Below are 14,410 nucleotides of genomic sequence, written 5' to 3' on the forward strand. Positions count from 1 at the left end.
AAGGGCACCAGTCAAAATGGATTAGGGTCTACCATAATGGTCTCTTTTTAACTTAATCACTTCTTTGAAGGCCTTGACTCCATATACAGTTATATTCTGAGGTACTAAGGGCTATGGTTTCAACATATTAATTTTGGGGGAACACAATTCAGCCCATAACAGGATAACAGGATCTAAACGCAAGAATTTACTTTTGCCTCTATTAAATTAGTGTACCAAACAATATGATTTCTCTCATTCCAGCCTACATCTTAACCACACATTTGGTTGGCCTGTCATCATTGTCTTCATAACCCAATTCATGAGTGAAAATGATAAAGAGAGTAGAGGTATATGGCAGGACCCTGGGGGCATGCCACTCAAACAGATGCTTCCAACTCTGGGGGTTTCAGGATGGACTTCAGGGAGCACTTGAACATCCTGAAATTGTATAGAGAATGTAGCATAGGACTTTTTCTCTGAAGAAAATTCACAGATTTTTGTTAGCTTCTCAAATGGATCCATGACCCAGACTTTGAGACTTCAGCACAGATAAAACCCTAGAGTTCCCAAAGAGAGAACTGAGAGAGACACTATGGACACCATTGACGCTTCCAAAGTATCTATGGCCATTAACCACCATTCTGCTTGTCCACAGTGGAGGAATTTATATAGTTTCTGCCCTTTTCCTAGGATGGCAGAGACCCAGAGGCTTCTCATACTCACCTTGGCTTTGGGGAAAAGGCTTAAATGGTTAAAGGGAAAGGCTTAAACCAGGCTGCCACCTCATCCGCCTTGCACATCATAAGCACTTTAAAAATATTTGTTGAGTAACTGTCCTCCCAAAGTTCACAATCATCCCCCGCAAAACCAGGGCACTCTTTATTTATCCCATGGAAACATCAAGTTTGAGGTTTCATACCTTGAAAGAGCAGGAGAAACAAAATGCACCAGGAAATAATAATAGTAATGCTTGACAAGTGAGAAAGGGTTGGACGAGTATAGATTATTTGACCTGGAGCAAAATTTCTAGGGAGTGATCAAATGATTTTCAAAAAGATGAAGAGATTTACTCTGGATTTGGCAGGATCTGGCTCCAGGTTATGTAGATGTTGTGATTCTTTCAATGTCATTGGATTTTGTGGTGTTTTTAGTTCCTACGTATTACTTGATTCTGTGATTTTAGGAGTAAGAAAGCAGCCTAATGTATTCAGTCTCTGCTATGCTCCAGGCAGTGGGCTAGGAGCTTGGTATATATCGTTTCTGGTTACTTATTCACTGGGTGTTGTCCCCATTTTACAGGAGAAGAAGTGGAAGCTGTGAGACCTGTGATGGAGCTGTGTTTTCCTGACTCCAAGGTCATGCTCTTTTCACTATACTGCATTGCCAAGTTTATCACCTTCTCCAGGAAGCCACCACAGTGCTTCATGTGAAGGGACAGAGGAAAAGACATTTCTTTATCTCCTTCTCTGTGCCAGGTACTGTGCTAAGGTTGGTGTCCTTAGCTGTTATCCCACCTAAATTACAATGAACCACCGCTTGTAATTTAAATACTTTTCATTTAAATGAATTGTTTTAACATTGCTACCCTAGATGGAAGCCTCAGCTGGTCAGAAGAGAATTAAGAAATCCTCATTCTGACAGAGGAAACTGGCTGAAGTTGAGACTGTCTGGTCCCTCTCAGCCTCACATTAACTGAATCACCTCTTAGTATCAAGCCATCTGCCCACATTAAGGCACGTTGTGGGAAAATACGTGAAACTTCTAAGGCATTTTTTTTTATCATCTAACACACCGCACAGCATCCTTTTTATGAGGATCCAGGGGAGAGATTTCTCTCGGGGCTCACTATCCAGAAAAACTGTGCTTCCTCACAGCGACTACCTCGTCCTGAACTTTCGGACCCTGGGAATCTTAGAATAACTTTTCTTTCTCTGCCTTGGTCACTTATGAAGCTTAGAGCCAAATTTGCAGCCTCCATGACGAAAAACCAGTTCACACAGTATCTAGTGTGATATTTTCCTTCCTTATGTTTTGGGATTCTGGGATTCTTATTTTACCCTTTTGCAAAGTTATGTGTTTCTCCAGCCTATCTCAAATCTCTTGAAAAAGGAGGCAGAGAGATATATACATGCACACATATATTTCTGTTTAAGTCCAAAGGTAGTAAACACCCAGCCAAGTTGTTGTTTGTAAGCACGCCAGGACTTAGAAAAGAATTCAAGAGTTCCTGAGAAGTACTCAAAGATCCAAGGATATAAGCCAACAAGATCTCAGATCATGAGCATGGCTATAATTAAATATTGCTTTATTTACAGAAGGAAAATCTTTGCTAGAAAAAGAAGAGCAGAATCTGGGAGGAGATATCTCATGGATGTACTAAGACCATTCATTGCCAGTGGAAGCCATAAAATCAAGGACTATCCTAAGGAATGTTCTGAAACCCTGTAAAGAGAGGCAGCTGTGTATCATAGAGCTAAATAATCTGAAAGTAGAAAAAGTGACTTATTAGAAAGCAATTCATTTTACTCTCATTTTACAGTGGAGGCAGAATCTTAATGAGAAGAGATGTTCTGCATACTTTCATTTTACATTTCAGCACCTAGCACCATCTTACACATAAGAAGGACTCAGTGTGTGTTCACAGGACTGAATTGAATTAAATACTTTAGAGAATTTGTCAGTGGATGATGCAGAGTGGGCATGCAAAATTTTGGAGATAGGATGCCAGCTTGTGCCTTCCCTACATTCAAAGGAGGAAGAAACGGCTCAAAGCCTGCTGAAGCAATCCAATGGGGTGGTAAACATTTTAGAGCTGCTGGTAAGATTAATACAGAGAAATCATCTGCATCTTTCTTCTGCTTGTCAGCAAGTTGCCTGCTCTTTTCTCCATGCCTCTGAATGTGAAAATCCTCCCTGTGTTTAGTCCCTGCTAGACACCTCTGTCTGATGCTTTTTGATCTATTCTCTGCTGCCACATCATGGGGAAAAGAGATTATTTTTCCCCCTGTGTCCGAATTGTTTCCTAAATGCTGGGAATCTGTCCTGATAAAGGTTTTGCTTTCTACATCTAAGAGCTTTTCTTTTCTAGTCGTGTGAATTGTTCTTCAGAGGAATTAAGGGTTAGGAATGGGCTGTGTGGTTCTGGTATTCAATTGGATGCCTTTTTTTCCTACCTGCATGCATTTTTTGATAGTCTACCCTTAAGGTTGTGTTTATACATCAAACACGTCTTTTGATTTCAGATTTTGTATCACCTTTATACTCATCGCAATTCCTTGTTATGCACATTTGTGCCCTCTAACACTTATTTTATCATTTTGGTTTCATCCTCCATTCTGGTAAGCGGTATTCAATTTGCGTTTTTTTATGTGTATCCCTAAATTTAATGTCTGAGTTGAGTAAGTAATATAGCTACTCCTCCTTCAAGATACGGATCTAAGGAAGGAAGGAATCACTCTTCCTTCTGCCCACTTCCGATCAAACCCAGCAAATACCATCTATACATTTGTAAGAGGTCGTGTGAGCTAAAAAATGTAAACTTTTCTGGATAATTTTAGTACTAACAGATCCACTAGAGCTTATGAATGTGCAATTAAGAGTGTTCAGGGTCTGGAAGGATCACCAAAAATGTACTTCTCACAAATCAGGGCAGACAGCTGCCTTCTAAATGTAAATTTTACTGTTACGAATTTTTCATTCTTAAACAGTGTTCTGGCGTAAGAAGGAAACAGACAAAAGTAGTACGAAACAAGACAATTTCTCGGACGTTTTGGTTTAGCTTCAATTATAAGAGAAACTTACAACAAGTTACTATTTTTATAGTCACAAAATCGATTGAATTTATGAACACCAACTGTCTATTTATGCCATGGAAATGGATTTCATCTTGAGTGGGACGATTCGAAGGCCAAGTCAGAACTCAGCAGAAGATGCAGAAATGATGGAGGAGTGAGCAATGTTTTTTGGTGGAAACACGTTTGTCCTCACTGGAGACCTGAGGAAATACAAATTTGTAAGTGAACAGGCAAAGTCATGGTGCTTATGGGGACTGGGCACTAGGGAGGGTGAAAGCTAAAGAGTAAAGCACATTAGAAAAAACACCTACATTCAAAAAAAAAGAAACCTCCCTGTATGTCTTCAATTTCCACTCAGAATTTGTCTGAGTTGCCTAAGATTGCACAAATGGTCTGTTTGCCATGACTACTAAATGGAACTGTTAAAAGATAAACTGAAGCATATTAAAATTTTTAAGAGTTTATTTGAGCAAACATCATTCAAATTGGCTGGCATCAAACCAGAAGTGGTGAGGAGCGCTCCACCAACAGGAGCTATGGGCAAGGTTTTTACAGAGAAGATACAGAAGCAAAGCAAGCAAATTATTCAACTAGCTATAGCTTAAGTAGTTGCATTATTTGGGAAAACCTAGTTGACTGTGATTGCTTGTTCTTAATCTTGAGGCGTTTACAGGAACTGACTCTGGCTCAGGTTTCAGTTTGCTTACACAGACTACCAAGGCATTAGAGCCTCCTCAGTCTAATGGCCTCTTTGTTGATTACTTTAACACAAAAGTACCAAAAACTGGGTATCTTAAACAACAGAAACTTATAGTCTCACAGTTCTGGAGGCTAGAAGTCTGAGATCAGGGTATTGGCAGGGCTGTGCTCCCTCTGAAAGCAACAGAGAAGGATCTGTTCCATGACTCTCTCCCAGCTTCTGGTAGTGCCTTGGTTTGTGGCAGCATGACTCCAGTCGTCACGTGGCGTTCTCCCTATGTGTGTGTCTCTATGTTCAAATTTCCTCTTTTTATAAGGACTCCAGTATATTGGATTAGGGGTTCACCTTACTCCAGCATGACCTCATCGTACGTCTAATTAGGTCTGCAACAACCCTGTTTCCAAATAGGGTTGCATTCTGAGGTACTGGGATTAGGACTTCAACTTAGAAATTTGGTGGGAGGGGGACACAGTTCAACTCATAACAGAGAGTAAATGGTGAAATTGGGCATCAAAACTCATAAGTTCAATCTCTTTTCACAACCCAGGTCACCCTCAACACATCCTCAAACATTTGGGTTTAGAAGGAGAGTTGGTGTGGGTCATGTGGGTGGAGAAGAGACACTGAAGAGAACTCGAGGAGAGACCATCATAAGCCTTAGCTGCTCTCTAGTGACACAAGGAATTATGCTTTATCTCATTGGAAGTTCAAAATTGGATGGAAGGGCGCCTACTTCCGTAAAGGTGAGCATTTATCAGTCAGTACCAGGTGCTCCTACTATCCTACAGTTAGTACCATCTGTAGTCTCTTTGAACCATATCATCTCATAAATTACAGATCTGGATGAGAAGTTAAAAATCATTTAGACCAATACTCTGAGTTGAGAAAACCAAGGCCCAGCCAGAGTCAAAAATAACTTACCCAAGACCACGAAGCTAGTTAGCAACAGAGCCTCGGTCTCCTGATTCATAGCGCTATTTCCTGACACAAGGCAACCAGGCATGAGAAAATGTGAGATATCTCTTTCCTGATAAGGACACTTTTTTCCTCTCATCTTTGTCTCAAGCAGCTCGTATTTAAAAGTCACTCAATTCTTGTCTTTCTGTCAACTAACAGTTAGAGATGAACAGATAGAAAGTGCTCAATGATACTTATTAAATACATTTATGAATGAGAACAGGGAAGCACCATGCCTTTAAGGATAAACTCCTCAGCTGAACAGCCAGGTGGTCTCCTGACTTACTTGCCCCTCTTCTCTATGGAAAGGTGCAGGGAGCTCCTTCGCTTCCTTCTGACTTGGGAGGTGGGTTGGGCTCTTCCTAGGGAAACCTTCCCTCTCTTGCCCTCTTAGATGTTTCCCTTAAGCTGTACTCTTAGGGTCCCCAAGTGTGTCTGCTCCTCTTCTTGCAGGAGAAATAGAAGCCTCCTTGTATATGACATCATGGTTGGTTGTGGCTGGAGACTGCACTGACTTCTGGTTGCCCCGTCAACGCCCCTTTGAGACTGTGCGTTGCTGAATGATCTCCTTCAATGATGGGGGAATATTCCTTCCATCGGCCTTCCTCCCACCCCTACAAACATACTATTCAGGGGTTAAGTTTTTCTGTTCAGAGTCCCCACAGCCTGACAACTAGAAACTGCTCCTTCATATTTATATATTAACTTCATCCGAGAAAATAATCCAAATGTAAGGTGATTGCCAAGTAACCCTTAAAGGAAATATTTAAATATCTTATGATGTAAAGAAAAATCTATCTTACGGTATGCCTTTATTAAAGTGTGAGAGAAAGAGTCTATGTTGCAGAATCCTGCCAGGAAAGGGAAAGGTACAGGCCGTATATGAAGTTTGCTGAGAAGATGGAGCTGTCTCTTCTTCATTTTTCTAGATTTTGTCCTATAGTTTTGCAAGATATTATGATTAGGGGAAATTGGGTTAAGGGCACACGGAATCTCTTTCTATTATTTCTTACAATTGCATGTGAATCTACAATTATTGCAGAGTAAAAAGTTAGCTGTCAAAAAGTCTCTAGAATAACGGAGTCAGCAAGCACACTGGTAGACCTGCAGTTGCACTGCACTGAATCGTTTTAAGGCCCTTCCTTGTTTTTGCAGTTCACTGATGGAAGCACCAACACAGTCATGCAGAATGACATCCATCGTTGGAATGGGTCCCACATCCTTGAGAACCAAGAGCAGCACATTTCTTCTTCTCTTTCAAAGCCTACTTCCTAGTTGAAACCTTAAGCCACCCCCCACACCTTGACCAACCCCGTCAATCAGTAAACTGACTTGGATAACTGGTCAGCTGTAGAGGGATCTTTCCAAGGGAAGAGCATTGCTATTTTGATCATCTTTATATCCAACATCTAACACAGAGTTAACCCCTAGTAACTAAATAATAAATGTTTGCTGGAGGAATAAGTGAATGAATGAATGAATGATAAGCAATGACTATTGTTGTCTTAAGGTTCAAGTTAGTTGGGGGTGAGAACTGTTCCAAATAACTTGCTAATTTCTTGCAAATCAAAAGCCGAAATTTGAGACTGAACATAAACTTTTCCCACGCTATTTCTGATAACAATACACACATTCATTTTAGAAAATTTGAAAAACACAGAAAAGTACAGAGAAGAAAATTTACATCACTCATAATCTCACCATCGAGAAGTAATTCTAATTAATCTTTTGCTGTTTATCATTCCAGGTGAATGTAATTATTCATTCTTTCAATAGTCTTTTTAATCAAATTGGAATTATAGGATACACATTTTTATAATCCACCTTAATCCTCCATTTAATCATATACTGAAAATGCTATTTCATAATTTGCAGATGTCAAAGTACAGAGCAAAGGAAGGCTGAGAAATTCACTCAGTCAGAACCATGTCCGTCGTATCAAAACATGGCGGTCATAGAGAGCGGGAGCATCGGGAGTCCGTTGTTTTTGGAAGGTTCTTTATATCAGACCGTGAAAATGCTTCATGCCTGTCTTAAAGAGAGTGAAGAATCTTTTGCAACATGACTCTGAAGAGAAGAATAGTTTGGGTTATTTTCATAACTAATACAGTATATAAGGAGATATTTGGTGAGGAGGTATTTGATATTAGGGCAAATCTCTGGCTCCATATCATTAGTTACCATCCTCAGGAGATTTGCCAGCTTCTTGAAGTTTAACTTCTACAGAATCCAGGGGAAATGCTGGCCCCCCGAATGTGCTGAGTGAAAGAAGCCAGACAAAAAGAGCTCATACTATGTGACTCCGTTTACATAAACTTTCAGAAAATGCAAACTAATCTCAAGTGACAGAAAGCAGACAAGTATTTGCCTGGGGACAGGGTGGCAGGTAGGGGAGTGAGGAAGGAATTACAAAGAGGCATGAGGAGTATTCTGGGGGTGGTAGATACATTCGTTATCTTGATTTTGGCAATGATTTCACTGGTGTATATGTATGTGAAAACTCATCAGATTTTAGATTTGAAATATGTGCAGTTTATTGTATGTTGATGATACCTCAATAAAGCTGTAAAAATAAAATAGAAGCAACCAAGATGTCCTTCAATAGATGTATGGATAAGCAAGCTGGCATATCTGTAAAATGGAATACTATTCATCAATAAAAAGAAATAAGCTATCAAGCCATGAGAAGACATGCGGGGGACCTAAATGCATATTGCTAAGTGAGCAAAGCCAATTGGAAAGGCTGCCTACTGTCTGATTCCAACTATATGACATTCTGGAAAGGGTAACACTGCAGAGACAGTAAGAACATCACTGGTTGCCAGGGGTTCAGGGAAAGGGAAAGAGGAACGAATAGGTGGAGCACAGAGGATTTTTAGGACAGTGAAACCACTCTGCCTTGTCCTGTAATGGTGGATACATGCCATTATATATTTGTCAACACCCATAGAATGTACAATACCAAGAGTGAAACCCCATGTAAACTATGGACTTTAGCTCATAATAATATATCAATATTGGCTCATCAGTTGTAATAAATGTACTACCCTAATGCAAGATGTTAATAATAGAGGAAACTGGGGTGGGCAGAGGGGAGGAAGCATATGGGTGCTCTCTCTACTTTCTGCTCAATTTTTCTATAAACCTAAAATTGCTCTAAAAAATAAAGTCTATTAATTTTTAAAAAAATTTTAAGGTGCCAACAGTAATAAAATTAGGAGATTCCACCTAAAAGTTCAAATCTCAAGCTCATTCTGAAAGACCAGACGCTCCAGCAACTTTGAGTTAAACCCAACCCAACTCCCCAAGTCACGGCTAGTTCTTCCTGCCCCACGTACACTGCCCACCTGGCCCCTGTAGATCTCACAGCTGGGGACACCTGCCTTCCGGAGTTGACACCCCAGGGTCCCGGCATCTGTTAGGCCCTAGGAAATGTTTTCTTAGAGATCTATTTTTATTCCTTTGTTACTTCTACCCAGTCTCCATCCTTTTCTTTGGGTTCTGGAAGTCTCTTTTAGGTGCAGTCCTGGCTCACTCATTTCACTGGGGGTTCCCTGAGATGAATTCTTTCTCTTTATCTTTGGAGAGTTGCTACATGGGGTCGTACTCAATAACGCCTGACTGGTATTATTCATTGATCTCCCCTTCCTTCCCTCATTCCTCATGTACACCACTCTCTGCTGTGCCTCATTCCTCACGTGCACCCACTCTCCCCTGTGCCGCAAAATTAGGGCATCCAAGTGTGAAATCTTGTTTAACTCTTTGCTGTCTGGCTTCTTGTGGGTCCTCCCCAGCATTAACCTAACATTTACCCTCTTGTGAAGGAATGATTCATTTTGTTATAGGAAGTTTATAAAGTATCAGAGGCCAAAGAAGAAAATCATTCATCCATTATTCCTTTACTCAGAGATAAGCACAGCTTACATTTTGACATTGATACTTCCAACCCTTTTTCAGTACATATATATAATTTTAAACAAAATTGTGATCATATTACAGTCTGTATTATAGTTTTTTCTATTGAACTATATATTATGTACATTGTTCTCATCTGATTTTTAAAGGGCTACATAGTAACTCACTGCACAATAACTAATTGTGATGTTATCATAATTGATTTAATGGATTCCCCTATTTTTGGACATTTAGTATTGTTTATAGTTTTTTGCCTGTACTAATAATTCTGCAACAAACATCCTTGTCGATTAATCTTTGTACTTGTCTCTGATCATTTCCATGGGTTAAATTCTTAGAAGGACTGTTGTGTTAAAGTACATGTTTATTTTTAGTGATTTTGTCAAATGTTCCAAAATTGCCTTCCAGAAATATTGCACCATTTCCACTCCCAAAATCAGAATATATAAGTACCCAGGAAATAATTTCATCTTTAAGGCAAAAACTTAAAGAAAAAATGTGTTTCACATATCATCAGAGTTTAAATTTTAGTGGGTTTGGGAGTGCCTGTCAAAATACCAGATGCAAAAATTCAAAGAGAAAATAAGAATATAGTATAAGAACTTGACGTAATATGTCACAACACTAATATTATAATATTTCTGTTGAATGTTAATTGTTACCCAGTCTCTCACTATATTAACCACTCCACAATGGCAGAGGATAGAGGATATGACAGAATCTCAAAGGGAGAGGCAAATATGATTTAACTGGAGTACTAAGAAGTTTAACGTGATCATTTCATATTTCCATTATGAGGAACTTCTTATAAATCATTTACTATGGCACCTCTTCTGAATTCATGCAAAGATTACTCTGCAAGGCCTAGTGACGCTGCATGTTAAGTCTGTTGTATAAAAGAAATCTGGGGTCTTCTCAGAAAGGAACAATATACCTGCATGCCTCTGAGCATTGCCAATTGACTCTTCCCTCTGCCTTTCTCATACCCTGTCATTCTGTTGTCAACATTCACTTATCTTCAATGACATGTTGCTGTTACCCAGCCCTATCTTCTGACCTCATTCTAAACCCTATAAAGTGCAATCCAGATTAATCAACTCAGAGCTTAAGAGGTGTATTCTATACTAGTAATTTTTTGAACAGATGCCTGTTATCAACATTTCTACCCATCTCAGAGATCTTTCAAGGCACACACAGAGCTCATTGATCTTCAAGTATGGGCAGGTGGTAAGGTACATAATTTGGAAGTGCCAGGCATAGAGACAGGAGATGTGAAGGAGAGAAGATATTTATGTATGGTGTATTTTGGACTTGATATGCTAAGCATCTCTTTTCAACCGCTAAAGCACTAAAATTGCACTATTGCGTGAAATTTGGTTGGCATTCAATTATCAATATAGAACCAAAGTCCCACTGCTCCCTACTATTGCTCAGAGATTTCCAAAGGTCGCCAATTCAGTGTAATGACTGGTAGTATACCAGCCAAACCATCCCAGGCTGGTCTCCTGACAATCTCAGATCACCATGATCCCCAGGGCCCTGAGCCAGACAGGCTCCAAATCCCCTATGCCAAATGTTGTCTTGTGTTTGCCAAAACATAGGTGGATGTTCTAAATTATAGTTAGAGCTGGGTCCCCAAGTTTTACAAATGAAAACTCCCAAGTCTTCTGGGAAGGAAGGATTCAAATTTGCAGAGATGTTAGAAGATCTGATTGAAGAGAGTAGTAAAGACCTGGGCCAGGCCAGAGCCCAAGAAAATCATCCAGAACCAGAATGGTCTCAAGAATGGAGCCAACAGATTTGCCCATGGCTGGCACTTTTTTCTTGTTTGCCTGCTTGCTTCTGAATATTCCTCTGACAATGCGTCCTGTGTAATTTTCTCCCCATTATATCCATCTTCTCCCCTGGTAATTTTTTTTTATTATTATTATTTTTTATTTTATTATTTTTTTTTTAAAGATTTTATTTTTTCCTTTTTCTCCCCAAAGCCCCCCAGTACATAGTTGTATATTCTTCCTTGTGGGTCCTTCTAGTTGTAGCATGTGGGACGCTGCCTCAGCGTGGTTTGATGAGCAGTGCCATTTCCGTGCCCAGGATTCGAACCAACGAAACACTGGGCCGCCTGCAGTGGAGCGCACGGACTTAACCACTCGGCCACGGGGCCAGCCCCTCCCCTGGTAATTTTTAAAGAGAAGTAGCAGACCCTAACATAACTAAAACTAAATTTCACTGCAGCCTGCCACAAGAAATCAAAACAATCTCAACTGTTAAGCCAGGGAAAGGTATGGACTATCTACCTCCTTTCTTAGGGCTCAGCAGAACCTCCTTTCTTAGGGTGCAGTCCTGTATCTTGGTGGCCCTTTGGCTTTCTTCCTGGCTATTCACTCATTGATTCACTCAGCTGACACACACAGAGAGCCTGGGATGTGCCAGGTCTGATGACAGAGAAAAAGACACAAACCATACCAAGTGAGATGGCAAGATCCTCAAGTGGAGGCACTTGGGAAGTGCTATGGGAGCCCAGGGGAGAGGCAGCAACCATCCTAGGTTTTGCTATTCTCCGCCATCATTTCTCTGCCTCCTATTAGTGGTATATTAGTTTTGCTTGAAATAGCCAGTCAAAAGTGAAAATGCAGTGAGCTTGAAGCTTAGGCAATATGAAGCACAAAGTGTTCCCTTGCAAAAGACTGAGGAGTTATTAGCTTTTAATGCACATCTTCTGGGGTATTTCTAAGACTATCAGATAATATAATAGTAGTTCTGTGGACAATATCCCAGTCTTGTGATGCGTCCAGTTCTCAAAGCCTTTGACGAACAGTGCATTTCTCTTTGCCAGGACACACTCCCCACCCCCAACTCATATATCAGGATTCTGTTTCTATGGACAAATTGTTTTCTTGGAGCAGGTTGAGGTGGTATTTTTAGTCTTTGATTTTATGATATTGAGATTGTTCATCCTTCTTTGCACAGGGAAATAAGCAATCTTTAGGAAATCCCAGTAAAATATTTAACCCCTGGGACTGAGGATCACTTTTTCTGTCTTTGCTTCCTTCGAGTTGGTGAGATCGTGCAACTGACTTCCCTGCAGAAGCCTGAGGCAAATGCAGTTTCCTTCAGACAAACATATCCAGTCCTTTCTATGGCGCACTCCTGCCCTGTGAAACCCTGTGCTTCGTGTAGACATAGGTGAACCTCAGAAGCAGATCTGCATATCATGTGGCTAGAAAAAGTCACCATGAGGGTCTAACCTGCAAGTTCACGGGAAGAAATCCAGAATAGCAGGCATCAATGCACTTCTGGATATCAGAATTCAGAGCAACATAGATACAAGCATTTCTGCAGGCTCTGAGAAGCATGGCCTAGTGGACTGTAGAGGACAGCCAGGAGAAACACACATCTCTGTGCCCCTCCCTGCCCCCACCCATGTCCAGGGCCTCCTTGGAGACCCACAAAGAACACACTGGGTATGGAACCGGGTTGTGCCTGCTAAATATTCTTCAGTCTGTCCCTGGAAAACCTGCTGTGATGGTTAATGTTATGTGTCAACTTGACTGAGTGCCCAGATATTTGGTGAAACATTATTCTGAATATTTCTGTGAGGGTGTTTTTTGGATGAGATTAACATTTAAATTGGTGAATTTTAAGTAAAGCAAATTTCCTCCATAATGTGGGTGGAGCTCATCCCATCAGTTGAAGATCTTAGTAGAACAAAGATTGACCTCCCCTGAGCAAGAGAGAATTCTGCCAGTAGTCAGCCTTTGGACTTGAACTGCAACATCAGCTCTTTCCCGGGTCTCCAGCCTACTGGCCCACGCTGCAGACTGTAGACTCGCCAGCCTCTATAATCACATGAGCCAATTCCTTAAAACAAATCTCTCTCTCTCTCTTTCTCTCTCTCTCGCTCTATGTATAAAACCCTGACTAATATACCTGCTCTACACTTTTCAGTGGAGAAGATTCTAAAATTGTAAAAACAAGGTTACCTTTTGGAGGTCTAAATAAGAGCCACTGTCCTCAAGAAGCAGACACAGGATGGAGGACAACAGCAAGACAGAATCGTAAGTCTCCTTTCCCCCCAAGCAGGGAGTAATGTTGGATGAGTCAGGCCCCAAGGTTGGTGTATGGAGGGCCGCATGTGGGTAAAATGTGCGGGGAGCCCCAGCAGACACCAAGCGCCCTGCCTAACCCCTCGGCGGAGAAGGCAGGTGGACCCAGCACAGCAGGAGGGACTTGGCTGATTCTCGGTTCAATCCCCCAGTTAAAGCTGTCAGAGAAACATAAATAAAGAAATCGGAGCTGACCAGAAAGCCTCTGGGAGCTGTACATTCATCCTCTTGAATAAAATTTAGCATAAAGAAAACTGAAAGCAGAAGGATGTTTATTCCCATTCCAGAAGCACTAAGAGCACTGAGGGAGGATTTTTTCCCTCTGAAGCATTAAACAGTGACTGTTGATGGCAATATAACAGAGAGAATAATATTCTCTTCAGGAAGTTCAAAAGCAAAATTGGCTGTTTGAATGAGGCTGCCTAACTTTAAACAGACCATCTCTGGGTCTTATTGGATAAACAAGCAAAGTGTACCATCAGTGGCTAAACATCGTTCCAATTTTACACCAGAAACAAAAAATGAAGTTAGAAATCATTTGACTCCTGGATCGAACTTCAAGATCCAAGAAGTAGAAAATACTAAACCAACCTCCCCCTTACAACCCTGGCCCACCCTGTGTCCCAGACCTTCAGTCTTTCCACAGCAAATGATCACGCCCCACTGTGCTCCAGCCCGAAGCAGAGCGGCCTTCACTTTCTAAATATGTCCTCATTTTAAAAACAATTCAGATAAGCAACAACAAAAATTAAACAGCACAATCCACCGCTCAGAGATAACACCATTAATATTTGGTGGCTACCCTTCCAGACTTTTTTACCACTGCCAACCTTGAACAAGTTATTTTTAATTTCTTTCTTTGCTGATAATTGTTCCAAAAAAGTTTTAAAGCAGTTCGGGTACATTCATCTTTCTGTGCCTCTATTTTCACCATTTATAAAATGAAGACGGTGTTC

General features: G+C 40.7%; 1 protein-coding gene across 1 annotated transcript in view; it reads right to left on the reverse strand.

Moving 5' to 3' along the window:
• The window catches only part of DCT (dopachrome tautomerase), an 80,766-nt gene that overhangs the window by 41,764 nt on the left and 24,592 nt on the right, over window positions 1-14,410 (reverse strand). The gene's annotated exons all lie outside the window — the stretch shown is intronic.

Source organism: Equus przewalskii, chromosome 16, assembly GCF_037783145.1.
Source record: "Equus przewalskii isolate Varuska chromosome 16, EquPr2, whole genome shotgun sequence".
In the NCBI taxonomy this organism is placed as follows: Eukaryota; Metazoa; Chordata; class Mammalia; order Perissodactyla; family Equidae; genus Equus; species Equus przewalskii.